This window comes from Equus asinus, chromosome 25 (assembly GCF_041296235.1).
Source record: "Equus asinus isolate D_3611 breed Donkey chromosome 25, EquAss-T2T_v2, whole genome shotgun sequence".
Lineage (NCBI taxonomy): Eukaryota > Metazoa > Chordata > Mammalia > Perissodactyla > Equidae > Equus > Equus asinus.
Window position 1 is genome coordinate 55,948,675 of NC_091814.1, and position 14,016 is coordinate 55,962,690.

The window sequence follows — 14,016 nt, forward strand, 5'->3', positions numbered from 1 at the left end:
GTGGGAACGTTACTCAGAGAGCTCAGAAACTGGGCAAGGAGAGCTAGCTGAATGGTCCTCACAGAGCGCCAGCCTGTCCTCCGCCGGGATCCACCAGGCCGTCAGGTTCAGGACACCCTGCCCCAGCGCAGCTCTGGAGAGTACCCCCACACATATTTGGTGCCACAGATACAACCTCCCTAGCTTAGCACATTCTTTCTTTGGGCAGAGCACGTTGCAATTGCTTAGAGAGTCACTTTCACACGTCCACTTATAATACCAGTCATGTTGCTGCAAGGATTGAATGAGACGACACAGGAACATGCTTTGTAAGCGCTGCTTCACCGCAGAAACCTAAGGCGTGAGAGTCAGTCCTCAGGGCCGGCTTAGTAAAGGGCCTCCACCTGCTCTCCCGGCCCCTTATAAAGGGGAATCTGATTGTTAAATCAGTGAAAACCCACCCGCTAATAAACCCATCATCATGGATTGAGACCTTACCATTGTTCTAGGTGCCATGGAAAATACAGACGCAATTAAGACGCGGTCCCCTCCCTCAAGGAATTTATGTATAATAAAGTTGAAGCTATAAACCAACACCTACAGGGTGACTGTGAACAGCACAAGGGGGAGTGTGCTAAGGGTATGTGTCTGGTATAGAAAACGTGTAAGACACTCAAGTCCCGTTGGACTTGGTTGTAATGGGACACTCGTGTGGACGAGGGATAGACCACTGGCTGTATTGGGTCCTGCTCTTGGATCACTGGATTGGGCAGTAGAGGAATAAGTCCCCTTACTGGGGCTCTAGGCGCCTAGGATCTCACTTGAGGCTGCTCAGCTAAAATGTGAGAGTCCAGCTGTCCTTACGACAACATTAGACTCGCTCTCACCTAGCCATGGAGGAAATGACAGCAAGGGTCAGAATGAGCAGACATGTGCCCAGTAGGGGCCGGGGATAGCGTTGGTTAGCTCCCTCCCTTGCCAGCCATGGGTGGGGGTGGGGTGAGGCAGCAAGCAACTGGCTCATTGACCGAGCTCCCAAGGAGCCAGAACCCCCACCAGGCTCTTTCGTTCCTCTCTCCCGACCCGAAGAGGCTCACCGTGTCTGGAGGGCTCTGAAAGCCTCGATGGGAGCCACAGCTGCAGCTCCCTCTCGCTCAGCAGACTCAGCTTGGTTCATTCGGCAACAAGTGTCCGATGGCCAGGCCCCTTGGGTCAGAGTCTCTCTAGACCCATTTTCCATCCCTACTGAGGCACTCACTAGGCAAGATCCAGCCGCAGCCTCCTCCCATCCCCACTACTCACCTCAGAAATGAGAAGAAGCTTGGAATTGCACTAAATTACGTGTGCAGTGTCACACCATCCCCCACCCCAGATTAATTTAAGGGGCGAGGGAGCTGGTGCTGGTCGCTGCTGAAGTCTCGGCTGTGGCTCTAGAGTCCCAGTTCTCAAAGTGTGGTCCAGGAACCCCTGGGAGGTTCCCCCAAGTCCTTTCAGAAGATACGCAAGGTCAAACTGCTTTACTAACGGTATGAAAACATCGTTTGCTTTTCCACTCTCATTCTGTCGTGAGTACACAGCGGAATTTTCCAGGGTCTTCACAGTGCGTGATGTTACAGTAGACTGAATGCTGGAGATACAAGGTTCCAGCTCTGCACAACGACGGGAACGTACTTGACACCACTGCACCGTATGCTCAAAAATCTTATTAAGACGGGAAATTTTATTTCTATATTTTTTACCACAATTTAAAATTTTTAAAAATTCTTAAAGAAAATAATCTAGCTCTCTTTCATTAAACCAAACATTAAAAATACTTGCAAAAAAGATAGAACAATGGGGGCCGGCCCCGTGGCCGAGTGGTTAAGTTCTCGTGCTTCCCTTCGGTAGCCCAGGGTTTCGCTGGTTCGGATCCTGGGCACGGACATGGCACCGCTCATCAGGCCACGCTGAGGCTGCTTCCCACATGCCACAGCTAGAAGGACCCACAACTAAAAATATACAACTATGTACTTGGGGGTTTTGGGGAGAAAAAGGAAAAATTTTTTTTAAAAATCTTAAAAAAAATAAAACAATGCCACTCTTCTCACTAATTTTTTTATTTTGAAAAATATAGTCATTTTTTGTAAAAATGCTTTATCTAAACACTTAATGAGTTATTACTGTTATTTTTTAAACTGTTATTTTAAAATAAGTTAATATTTTTTAAATTTCTGTTTTAATTTCTAATAACGGTAAACGTCAACTCACCCATATAAAATCTCTTTGAATGTCCTCAATAATTTTTAAGAGTGTAAAGGGATCCTGAGGCCAAAACATTTGAAAGCTCTTGCTCTAGTGAAAAGACATACAGCAGGTAGGGTTGCCAGATAAAATACAGGATGCCCAGGGAAATTTGAGTTTCAGAGAAATAATGAATATTTTTTTAGTATAGTATTGCCTGGGGCATGATGAACTAAAAAATTGTTTGTTGCTTGTCTGAAACTCAAATTTAAATGAGTGTTCTGTACTGTAATTTGCTAAATCTGGCAACCTTAACAGCAGGAAAGATTTAAGTTAGACTAAGAACTTGGGTCGGACATTGGGATGTCTGACCCTGGAGAGGATGGAGAAGTCCCTGTTCTTCCAGAAAAGTGAATGTGTCTGAGGGCCTTGAGGACTTAGGGCTTGAGGTTACAGCCTGGGGTGGAACGTGGAACACAGCAGCGTGGGTGGTGGCGTTATTAAAAGGGGGAAATGACACTGGTGGGTGAAGGGTGGGTGGGGCAGGGGAGGATGTCAACAACATGGGGCAGGGGAGGATGTCAACAACATGAGGCAGGAGGTCATTGACTCCCCCTCCCTTCTCGCCTGAGCTCTGCTAAAAATAGTTGTGGTTGCGGGTAGCACCCTAGACCGAAGGCTGTCAGAGGCTGGCGGTGCATCTGGGTGGGGCCGTGCAGTGGAACAGCTGGGGTGGTCGGGGCTTCGGGCCAGGTGGCAGGAAAACCTAAGAAGCATATTTGGGGCTGGAGATAAACAGAGCACTGGCCTCAGAGCAGCCCTGGGGAGAGGGCCTTCCCCATAAGAGCCTGGAGGGAGGAGGAACACGATGGACCCCATCAGCAGAGGGGGTACTAGCAAGCTCTTCCTGTTGAGAGAGGCAGGGCTGCCCCGGAAACAAGACTGCAGGGAGGGGGCAGTGCTTTTTTCTTTAACATGTATTAAGCATCTATGTGTGCTTGGCATTGTCCCCAGCCCTGAGGATTCTGAATTGAATAAATGTGATTCCTGCCCTCCGGAGCCTGGCAGTCCCGTGAGGTAGACAGATGCATAAAACCAGCATGAATTTACTAGTTCACTGTGAGGAGAGCTAGTGACCGAAGGCCGGAGCAGCCACCCACCGGCTGCACACCCAGCCCTCCCTCAGCAGCTCCCAGCCCACGCCTGGCTGCAAGCCAGCCTGGAATGGAGAACCACAGCTGCCCGCAGAGCAGTGTCCACGCTCCGACCCTTCTCTGCCCAGACGTCTCTGCCAACTGTTTGGAGCAAAGGGAAATAATCCAGTTTGGGGAAAGACATAAAAATGACAGTTTTCTCTCCTGAACTTTCTCCCTCACACATCACAACCTGGAAAAAAGCCGTTAGATGTATCTTCGTAGGGTTTCTGGAGGCCATCGTTGGCTTCCGATGGGGCGGGGGTGGTGCGGGGCCGGCCTTCTTTGACCAGGGAGGTTTCAGACCCAGCTTGAAGTCGCAGAGCAAGTGGAGGACAGCTCGTCATGTCTGGCGTCTGGAGCTTATTGAACAAACAGACTGAGCCCCTGCTGCCGGGGGCCGGGGCCAGATACTGAGTCCAGCTCCAGCCCGCCAGGCCGCGGTCTTTAGAGGGTGCAGGTAATGTCAGACGGTGCCTGAGTGGGGTCTGAACACCGGCTGGACACAAGGCCCTCCTCCAGGGAAAACTGGGGAAAAGCTTCACGGGGGGAGTGAGCTGGGCCCTGCAGGCAGAGGAGTTTTCTGGGTCAAGCAGAAGGATTTTAGGGAGCAAGAATTCCTTGGCAATGTAAACACTGACCTCCAGTCGTCAAGTCTGGTGCCTGTAGTAAGCCCGGTGTGCTCAGACGCGCACTGTTCCCTGACTCCCACTCCCTCCGGCCGGGTTTGATTCTCCTGCCAAGTGAGGTGTCTGCACCCTTGAGAGGCAGGGGCCAGTGGCTCTTTCTCTGTCCCCTGGGTGCTAGAGTTCAGGCTCCAGGCCTGGTTTCTGCCCTTGTCCCTGCTCTCCCACAAGCCACAGCTGGCAGCCTGGCCTTCCCCTGCTTTTGCCGGGAAAGAGGCTGCTGGAACCACAGCTCAGCACCAAGGCCAGCTGGGTGCGCCTCTGCAGAGCAGCAGCAGGAACCAGTCTGCCCAGTACAGCCCTTTCTCCCATCCTGTCTTCCCCACTGGCAGGCGGACTGTGTTGGGCTCCTCTGAGGCACCATGTGGGTAGGAAAGTCCAGTGTGACTCCACCCAGATTGGCTGTGTGACCTTGCACAGGGCACTGGAACACTCTGGACCTTGCCCTCCTGTTTGTTCAGTTATAACCTGCACTTTAGGGTCTGTTCAGAGCAGCGTGCTCCGTGAGCTGTGGGGCCCGGCCCTGGCGGAGAGGCTGTTACTGTGATGGGCCCTGGGCCCCGCAGTTTGAGCAGGAAGATTGTCTCAGGGTTCATTTTTCAATCATGGGCTTCCAGACAGAGATTCCTAACCTGGGCCTCAGGAGCAGGCTGCAGGGAGGCTGGCTCTGTTTCAGGATTTGGAGTAGGTGCATTTTTCTGGGAAGAGGATGCAGGGTTTTCATCAGACCCTCAAGGGAGTCCACAGTGAGAACCCTTCAGAGCTGCTGCCTGAGCCCGGGCTCCCTCTGTGGGGGTGTCATCTGCTAGGGACCCCCCCGGCAGGCGTAGGGGCCTCCAAATCCTTGGAGGCAGCAGTCACACAGGCCAGGGTGACCTGTGCATGCCCACTCAACATGGACATTGCTAAACAGCCACATGGGTCCAAAAGCGCCAGGGAGGTGTTCGCTGACCCGGAATTCAGCGCAGGTGGCAAGACAACAGAACTCATGGGATCTACAACATGCCAGAGCCCCCGGGCGATGCACACTCTATGCTGGCCTGACCTTGGCTGGAACGCCGAGCCCCGTTCTAGACACCATGGTACAAGAAGAACACAGACAAACGGAAATGTTTCCAGAGGATACAGGCCAAGCTGTCAGAAGATCTTGAAACCAGTATTAGGAGGGAGTGACTGAAAGAACTCAGGGTATTTGGCCCAGAGCAAAGAATTGTAGAGTAGATGGACATTGACAGTGGACATTAAATTCTTGAAGTGCTGTCTAGTGGATTCTATAGGGAGGCAGATAGTAACTAAGCAAAAGGAAATACTTTCTAACAGTCAGCTCTGTCCCACATGGATGGAATGGGACTCCACACTGCTCCACATATTTGGTCTTTCAGGAGGGAATAAATTGCAGGCAGGATCCAAGTTCTTATCCCAGAAGGAGATGAAAAAATGACAATGACCACTCCCCGGGACTCAGGGAGGTTAGTGGAGGAGAAAAGAGGCAGGACAGGGGAGAGCAGGCCACATCTAGGCCCCTGCGCCTCCGATGCTTGCACAGAGGAGTCTGCCCTGACCGCCCGGGTCTGCTGCGGTCAAATCCCTCCCTCCAGGGACCCTGCCTGATGTGGTGTTGCACAGAGTGGGGAGCAGGCTGGGTGAAGAGAGAGGAAGCTGGCTGCCGAGGAAGGTTGGTCTCCAGCCCCCTTGGAGGACAAGTCGGACTGTCCTGGGCTGGGCCAGAGGGGTGGGGATGAGAAGATGGCTCACTGGTGAGTCACCCGTGGCCATTGTCTGCTCCTGCTCCCTCTCAGGGAGGGCGACTGGGGGAGGCAAGGCCTCTGGCCTGCTCGGCCTGTGACGACAGGTTCCCCACTCCTGTCCTCAAGGTTCTGGGGCAGCTGGGGTTTGGCTCTCTGGCCCTCCTTGCCCACCACCCAGCAAGGAAGGGCTGGCAAGCGGGCATCGGATGCATGGGGGGGGGGGGGCTCCTACCCGGTGCAGCCGGCAGAGGAAGCTGGCGGGCGTGCCCTCTCTCCAGTGATCACACCTGTGCCTGAGAGGCGCGCCCTGCCGCCTCACCCTTGCTGAGCCTCCTTCCAAACCTGCTCTCACCGAGCAGACCTGTCACACCCCACCCCTCCTCAGGGCCCCAGGGAGCCTGGAGAGCAAGGGTACCCAGGGTCAGTGACTGGTCTGGTCTGAGGGGCAGGCTGGCTCCTGCCCCTGGTCAAGCCTGAGTCTGGGTCCCTGATGTCTCCTGGGGTTGGAGGTCACAGAAGGGCAGAACGACAGAGTGTCAGGGTTGCTGTACACACAGGGAAACTGAGGTCCGCGGAGAGCAGGCACATGCCTCAGGGTGCCCGAGCTGCAGTGGGAGGGATGTCCCCACGGCAGGGACGTCCCCGCGGCAGGGACTGCTGCCAGACCCAGCAGACCTCTGACTGGGCACAGAGAGGGTTAGGGTACCTGCCCGTCTGCGGCCGCCTCCCTCCTTCTTCGCTCCCCTGCGCCCCGGGCCAGGGCGTTCTGGAGCTCAGGGGTCAGCTCACAGAGGGCTTGCCCTGGGAGGCAGCAGGGCGGGCGCTGGAGCCAGACAACGTGGCCCAGTTCCTGCCACCTCCTGCCGGCGGGACCCTGGGGGATGGGCAGGTCTCACTGAGCCTGGGTTTCCTCCTCTGCAAAGTGACAATAATCAGGATCTTGAAATGCGAAATGTTTTACATCTATCACCTCATTTAACTCCCGGCAAGACGTCAGGTAGGTGTCATTGTCTCCCTCCTTTAGATGAGAACGCTGAGACCTAGGGACCTAGAGAGGCAGGGCAGGCATACAGTCGGTCTGTCCGTCTCTCCTCGGGCGGGCGCTGGGAGACCCCGCTGAGACCCCCTGGGGCCCCACCCGGGTCCCACATGGTGCTGTGCAGTGGAGCAGGGCTGGGTGAAGAGAGAGGAGGGTAGGCTTCTTGGCAGAGGTCCTAGTAGGGTGCAAGGCCGAGGGCTGAGGTGCTTCTTGGAGCGCAGGGACCCCCCTGAGGACTCCCAGCTGCGCCTGGGTGCTGGGTGAGTGGAAGAGGGGAGACTGGTGGTCTTGTGGGGATGGGAGGGCGGTGCAAGGGAGATTCCGCCCTCACAGCAGCCCCTCGGTGTCCACGGTATCCATGAGCCGCTGGGGCTGAGGGACACTCAGACTTGGGACAAACTCCTGCCAAGCCTCTGACAGCACTTCCTCTGGGGAGGGCTCCTGAGGGACCATGCTGACTCTCTAGGCCCCTATATTGTTTGCATTTTTTCCAAGGACCGTGCAGCATGTGAATTTCCTTCTAAAGGAAGAATAGAGACTGGAAGGACATATGTCAAATGCTAATAGTGGGGGAGACCACCTGTGAGTGGAGTTTCCTTGTTACATTTCTACAAGTGTCAGTGACACTCAGAAAGCTGTTTTTTAGATGCGCTCACGCGCATGAGGCGTCTGGAGCAGCCTGTCCAAACGGAACCTTCCACCAGGATGGACTCGAGCTCCCGCCCCGCTGTCCAGTACAGCAGACACTAGCCACGTGTGGCTGCTGAGCACTTGAGATGTGGCTCCTGCAGCCAAGGAGATGAATTTTTTATTTTATTTCATTTTGACTAATTTAAATTTAATTTTAACTGGCCCTGGCTTTCGAGGTCCGAGAAGACAGACTGTGAATGATGCTGCTGAGTTCTTCCTGTGAGCCTCCCAGCCTTCCTGGTGGGCGCCTTCTCTCCATCTTCTCCCTCCTCCCTAGCTTCAGAGCTTCCTCTCCTTGGTGTGGCCCCTCCGCCCCCCATCACCACCACCCCACCTTCCTCCTTGGCCATGCACAGAACATGGGGTTCCCCAGCCAAACCCTGGGGGTCGTGTCCTGGTGGGACGTCTCCTGCAGTGGGAGCCCAGGCTCGGTGCCACCTCACTGTGGTGACCCTGGGCAAGGCATCGCCCCTGTCTGGGCCTCAGTTTCCTCATCTGTATCATGGGAGAATTGGCCAGAGATTCCACAAGGGCCCTGCAGGCCCTCACCTGGCTGCGCTGGTCGGTGTCCTGCGCAGCGCTGGGAAGAGAGACTTGAGCAAGGTGACAAAGGGGCAGTCTGGCTGGAAGGCTTACGAGGCTCTGGGAGAGTGATAACTGTGTGAGGACGGCTGTGTCTCCAGTGAAGAGAACTTAGCTAACCCAGACACTTAGCCGCTCTTCCTTAGATGGGAGCGCCAGTTAAGCAATGACCAGCTGTTTGTCATTGGCCTATTTTTATCTCTGTCTTTTCAGGAGATTTCAAGATGTTCAAAGAGAAAGAGTTTGTCTAGCTCGCCTCAGCATCCCCCATCTCTTACACAAAGGCCCCCTAGCTGCTCCCCTCTGGCGATGGCGCTAAGTTTCGTGGCTTAAAGGACCCAGCCTCGGGGAGGAAAAAAATAGAAAATCAATGGAATTTGTAGAAATTTTGTCTTCCTTTTCTGCCTCTTTGAAAGTGTTTTTTCCTCAACCCCTGCAAATACTAACTTGTGTTTCTCTGGAAGAGTAGAGAAAGTGTTCAATGGGATAAATTAATTCATACTAAGGTGTGAATGGCTCAGGGTTTTACCTCTCCCAGGGCACCTGCATTTGCTCATGGAGAAGCAACACTTAGCCTGGCTGTGGTGTCAGCCTTCAGTTATGGGAAGCGGTGTTGTCCGCAAACCCGGGTTTGTCCCAGGTCTGCTGTTCACCAGGTGTGCCCCTGAATAAGTTTCCCTCATCTTCCAAGACTCAGTTTGCTTGTCTGTAAGATGGAGTGCGACGACGCCTCTCTGGCCACTGTCTAGGGTCGTGACGAAGATAAAGTGAGTCAGTGCACACAAAAGGCATTGTTAGCTCTAAAGTCCTGGGAGAAAAAGGGAGTGATATCGTCCTGAGTTTGGGCCTGGGTGGGGCCTTCCCACGCCCTCATATCACGCAGGAGTCAGCGGAAGCCGCCTCCTTTTCATCCCATGGCCACCAAGCAGAGAGGAGCACCCTGGGATCTCTGCCATCTTCAGCCCCCCGGGGAGGCGGAGGGAGACCGGGAGCCCTGTGGAGCCAGCTCAGCCCTCTCGTCGCCTCTAGGTGAGGCAATTGCTGGCCGACACTTGGGCCTCCGGCCTGGGCGTCCAGCAGCAGAGACCCCTCCGGTGGTGGGAGTATGGACCGCAGACCTCCCCTTGCTCCCCTGGCTCCTCTGCCAGCATGTGTTCCTACCCACAGACCTCAGCCCTGCCAGGCCTCCTCTCCACCACACTGGGAGCCTGCCTTCGGGTTAGATCCGTGCAGAGACGCCTTCTTGGATCTTCGCAGAGACTCACTAGCCACATCAGCCTCTCCATCCGAAGTTCTCCATTTATGTGGAGATGAGGACACTGCAGACCAGAGAGGTTACATGACCTGCTCAGTGTTACACAGCACATTTGAGCATTAGCCCCCAAGTCCCCAGAATTCCAAATCATCCCAGCTCTTCCTGAGGGGACTGCTTTTCCTTTCTCTCCAAAACTCCCCTCACCTTCCCTTTTGCTCCAAGCACAAACAACCCTTCAAGTCCTCGAGTCCCAGAAGTCTCGGGGTGGGGGTTTCCTTCCGTCTCTGGAAGATGCCCTCGTTTCCCTCGTTCTCAGTGGAAAGGACTTAGCAGCCCCTTCCCCAGGTACCCTGTGCTCTGGGAGTGGGCTGGGCGGGACTGATGCCTGAAGCAGCCGCATACCCCCTCACGCCACGCCACGGAGCGATGCCTTCTATTCCTCCTGGAACCCAGGGCCTGACCCAAACCACCTTGCCATAGCACCCTCTTCCTTCCTGCCTCTCGCTCATCTTCCAGTGCTCCCAGAAACCTCCCCAAACTCCCCAGCTGAATGAAGCTCTCCCTCCCTGGGCCTCCCAGCCCGGCCCCCGCCGCAGAGTTGATCTCTGTCTGCCTCTGTCTCAGAGGCGCGTGCGTGTTCCTGTGTGTCCCCACTGGTCTGTGAGCTCCATGAGGGCGTGGACCATGTCTTGCTTTTCTTTGTGTCCCCAGTGCCTGGCACAGAGCAGGTGCTCCAAACTGTCTTTCTTGAATTTAATTGAACCTGAGGCTGGTGTTTTGGCAGCTACACACCTGGACCCCAGGCTGCTAAACTATGACGAGAGCTCAAGGGCAGCAGAGGAAATGGAGAGCCCGCCTCAGCCCCTTCCTGCTCAGCAGCACGTGGCTACCTCTCAGGTCCTCCCATCCTCAGCCTGGCCTGGCCCCGCCTGGCTGAGAAGATGGGGAGGAGGAACCAGTCAGAGACAGAACAGGTCTGTGTGGGTGACTGCTCTCCTGCATGGGTTCATTTAAGGCCCAGTTTCGTGGGAAATCTTCTCCTCAATCCACCCCAACTCTGGGTGCTTGGGGCTGACCTCAACCATGAGGTCACCCAGCACAAGGGGACCCAGCTCCTGCACAAGTGGGCGGTTTCCTACCCAGAGCTGGGGACCGAGGATAGTGCTGAGAGAACTCGGCATCCTGTGGGAGATCAGGGAACAGAGCCCCCAGACCAGCCAGAGAGAGACCCAGCTCTTCCTACAGCGTCTGCTTTCGGCTGGTCCCCTGTGAGCTGCAGTTGCCACGGGAACAACCCAAGTCCCCAAGTCGGGCAACACGAGAAGCTTCAGGCCGGGAGGCTGGGGACAGTGAGCCCAGCACCAGAGCTGCTGGGGTCTCCTCTGGGGGCTTTCCGAAGCACAGCCAACTTGGTGGGTGCTGCCCAAGGCGGCCTGTCCAGCACCGCGGGCCCAGAGTACCTCATCTGGACAGTAGACCGTGGGAGGGTGGGGGAACCACAGGCAGGGACTGGCTGCTGAGGAGGGCGGGTTCTCCCGGGAGGACCGAGCGTGGGAGGCAATGCTGCCATCACCAACCAGGACTGCCCTTCTGGCTGGTCGGTGACTCAGGTCCTGCTGGCAGGTGTGGATGTGCTGAGGCAAGTCTCTCTCTCTCCTCCCGCCCCACCGCCATCCCAGCACCCCTGGTGGCGGCCGAGCTTCCTCTGCGGTCTCCATCTGGAGGTCGGCTACCACGTTTTGGGACAAGGAGTCACTGCTGGCCACTTCTCAAGCCCTCCCCAGCCCTGCCCTGAGCAGGTCAGAGCCCTCCCAGGTGGCCTGGATGGCCCAGCAGCATCCTGACAGGTGTCTCCTAGGGACAAGTCACCCACATTTGACATCTCCTCTAAGCCTCAGGAATGCCCTGCCGTTTGGGGAGCACAGGCATCATTACCACATTTCAGATGAGGAAACTGAGGCCCACGACCTCACAGCCAGCATGGCCGAATCTCAAATCAAACCCTGGCCCATGGTCTGGAGGAGGGAGGGCCCCACACTCTGATATACTCGCAGGACCAGGGAGGAGGCAGCTGGCCAGGGCCAGGCTCACTTCATCCAGTCCTCTCTCAAGCTGGAGCCTGACGCCTTGGGACTGGGCCACTTTGCCTGTGAGACTTAGGGCAAAGGCCTCTGGAATAAGCAGGCTCTCAGCTCCCGGGGGAGGGGAACTGTGAGGATCAGGACTCCATCGTCACCTTCAGCCTTGAACATTTCTGCTGGGCCTGCCTTGGCCTTCTCTGAGCAGTGCCTCTGCACTTGAACGTCCCCGAGTTCGGGAATGAGGAGCAGTAATAACTGCCTTGGGTTAGTCCCTTATTATGCTCTAGGCACTATACTAAACTCTTGACGTGCGGAATGTCGTCGCTCCTGCACACCAAACCTGTGAGCCCGATGTCATTTGCAGAGTTATTGATGAGGACACTGGTCTGAGAGCAGCTGGAACCTTGTCTAAGGTGAGTGGCAGCACTGGGATGTGAGCTCAGGCCTGCTGGCTCCGAAGTCGGTGCTCTTAATACTGGGACCTAGACTTCATTAAGGACCCTGCCACAGACGGGAAATGAAGGCTGCCCTGAGTGTGCCTCCAGGTGCCCAACACAGCTCCCATTCTCTCCTGCCCTGTGGCCCCAGGGCTGTCCTCCCCAGTCCCTCCCTCTCTACCCCAGAATCTCCAGGAGTAACCTGGAGTGGTGGCGTTTAAGTACTTCCCTTTGCCACGCTGTCTGCAGGCTGTGTGTTTGCCAAGGCTGCATCTGCTGCAACTCCCGTTTCCACGAGGCTGGCAGGGAGTGCCAGCTCTGCACGGGCACAGTCAACATGCCTGCTCCAGGCCAGACCCATACCCACCAAGCACTGCTGGCATGGTATCACATGAGCCCAGGCAGAGGTGAACTCTCGGCTGCCCCGCCTGGGCCGGCCTGGCTGAGCCCTCTGAACCCCCAGGTGTGGGGCGGGGACCTGTGAGACAGATGCTCTGGGAAGGAGCCTGCCTGTTAGTCCTGCAGTCTGAAGGAGGATGGGTCCCGCGAGGGGGCCACACTGGGAACCCCTGGTGGGAGAGGGAGGCAGGTCTGGAGTGGGGACAATTCATGCCCGTTTTACAGAAGGGAGAGAGGATCAGACACAAAAGGGGAAGTGGGGAAGCATAAGAAGAAAACCGGACTCCGGTGGGGGCGGGGCTTTGTGGATGGCCCCCGTCACGATGAGGCAAATGCAGCCACAGCTGGGTTGTTGTTCGGTCCTTTTTGCAGATGACTCTGCCGCTGGGGCTGATGTTCCCCCTCTTCTCAGACGGTTCGCTTTACAGCCTCGGGATCAGCTGAGAGTGCCTCCCTCCCCCTTCCCCCCGCCCTTTCAGTGTGGACTGTGGCTGTGGACTGGGGCTGGCAGTGACATTTAAAAGCCAATGCAGGGAAGGCACCTGACCCTGGGGAGGAATGTGGGAAATGTCTACAGCCTGGAGCAGCCACCCCCCACCTGGGGCCCAGGAATGTGGGCTCCCAGCCCGACAGCCCGCGGCCCCCAAGGGGAGTGTGTGCATGTGGTTGGGAGAGAAGAAGGGTGCGGGGCCCAGGAGTGACGCTGCTGAAAGGCCTCGTAAGGTCACCTGGTCAAACTCCTACATGGTTATACAGGGCAAAGATGAACTGCCAATGCCGCCCTCCTTGTGGTGGGCCACATAGCAACCTCTCTGATCCAGTTAGGGCATGGTCTCTGACTCCTGGAGCCCCCTCACGCCCTAGGCCACGGATATAGCTCCAACTTTTGACTCCTCGGACCTCCAGAACCACAGTGTCAGAGTCCTTTGCAATTAACCATTACCACATCCCATCCCAAACTACAGATGTGGACATAGAGTGCAAGAGAAGAGATGGGAGTTGGCCACCAGGGCACTAATTACAGGCCAAGACTCTGGGGGAGGTGTTTTTCCCACACCCCTCCTGCTTCCATGATGCTGGAAGCCAGCATCTCCTCCTTCTCCCATTAGGAAACTCAGGTGTCCACCCCACAAGCTTCCCACATGGTTCGTGTGGGAATCCAGAGCCTTCTGTGCCCTTTACTGCCAGGGGTGGGAGCTACAGCCACAGAGCAGACCCTGAGGGCCTGGCCTCTATGCTCAAGGCCATGCGCCAGCTCCTGGAGAGCAGAGGATCTGTGCTTTGGCTGGACAGCACTGACAAGGCCAGGCGAACTCCAACAGATGCCCCTCTTTGGGACCGAACCTGGAGAAAGGGTGGCATAAGGACTCTGCTGCCCTCTTGTGGCCACACCTGGGCAAGACTGCTGTCGTTCAGTTCTCCCACTGCTTGTCTTCTCCAAGCTGTGTAATCCACTCCCACTCGCCCTCCTCCTGGAAACCTCAGGAGGGCTGGCTGGGTGGGCGTCGTCTCACCTCCCATCACCTAGGACAGAGCTTTGGCTGCACAAAGTGGGACTGGGGAGGGTGGATGATGCCTCGTTCAATGTTGGATCCTGGAAGGAGGCCAACAGGTGAGGCCAGTCTGTATTACCAGAACGACTGGGCGTGGGGAAACGCTTGGTGGTTTCCATGGAGACAGCCTAATCAACCGGCACTCGACAGAATA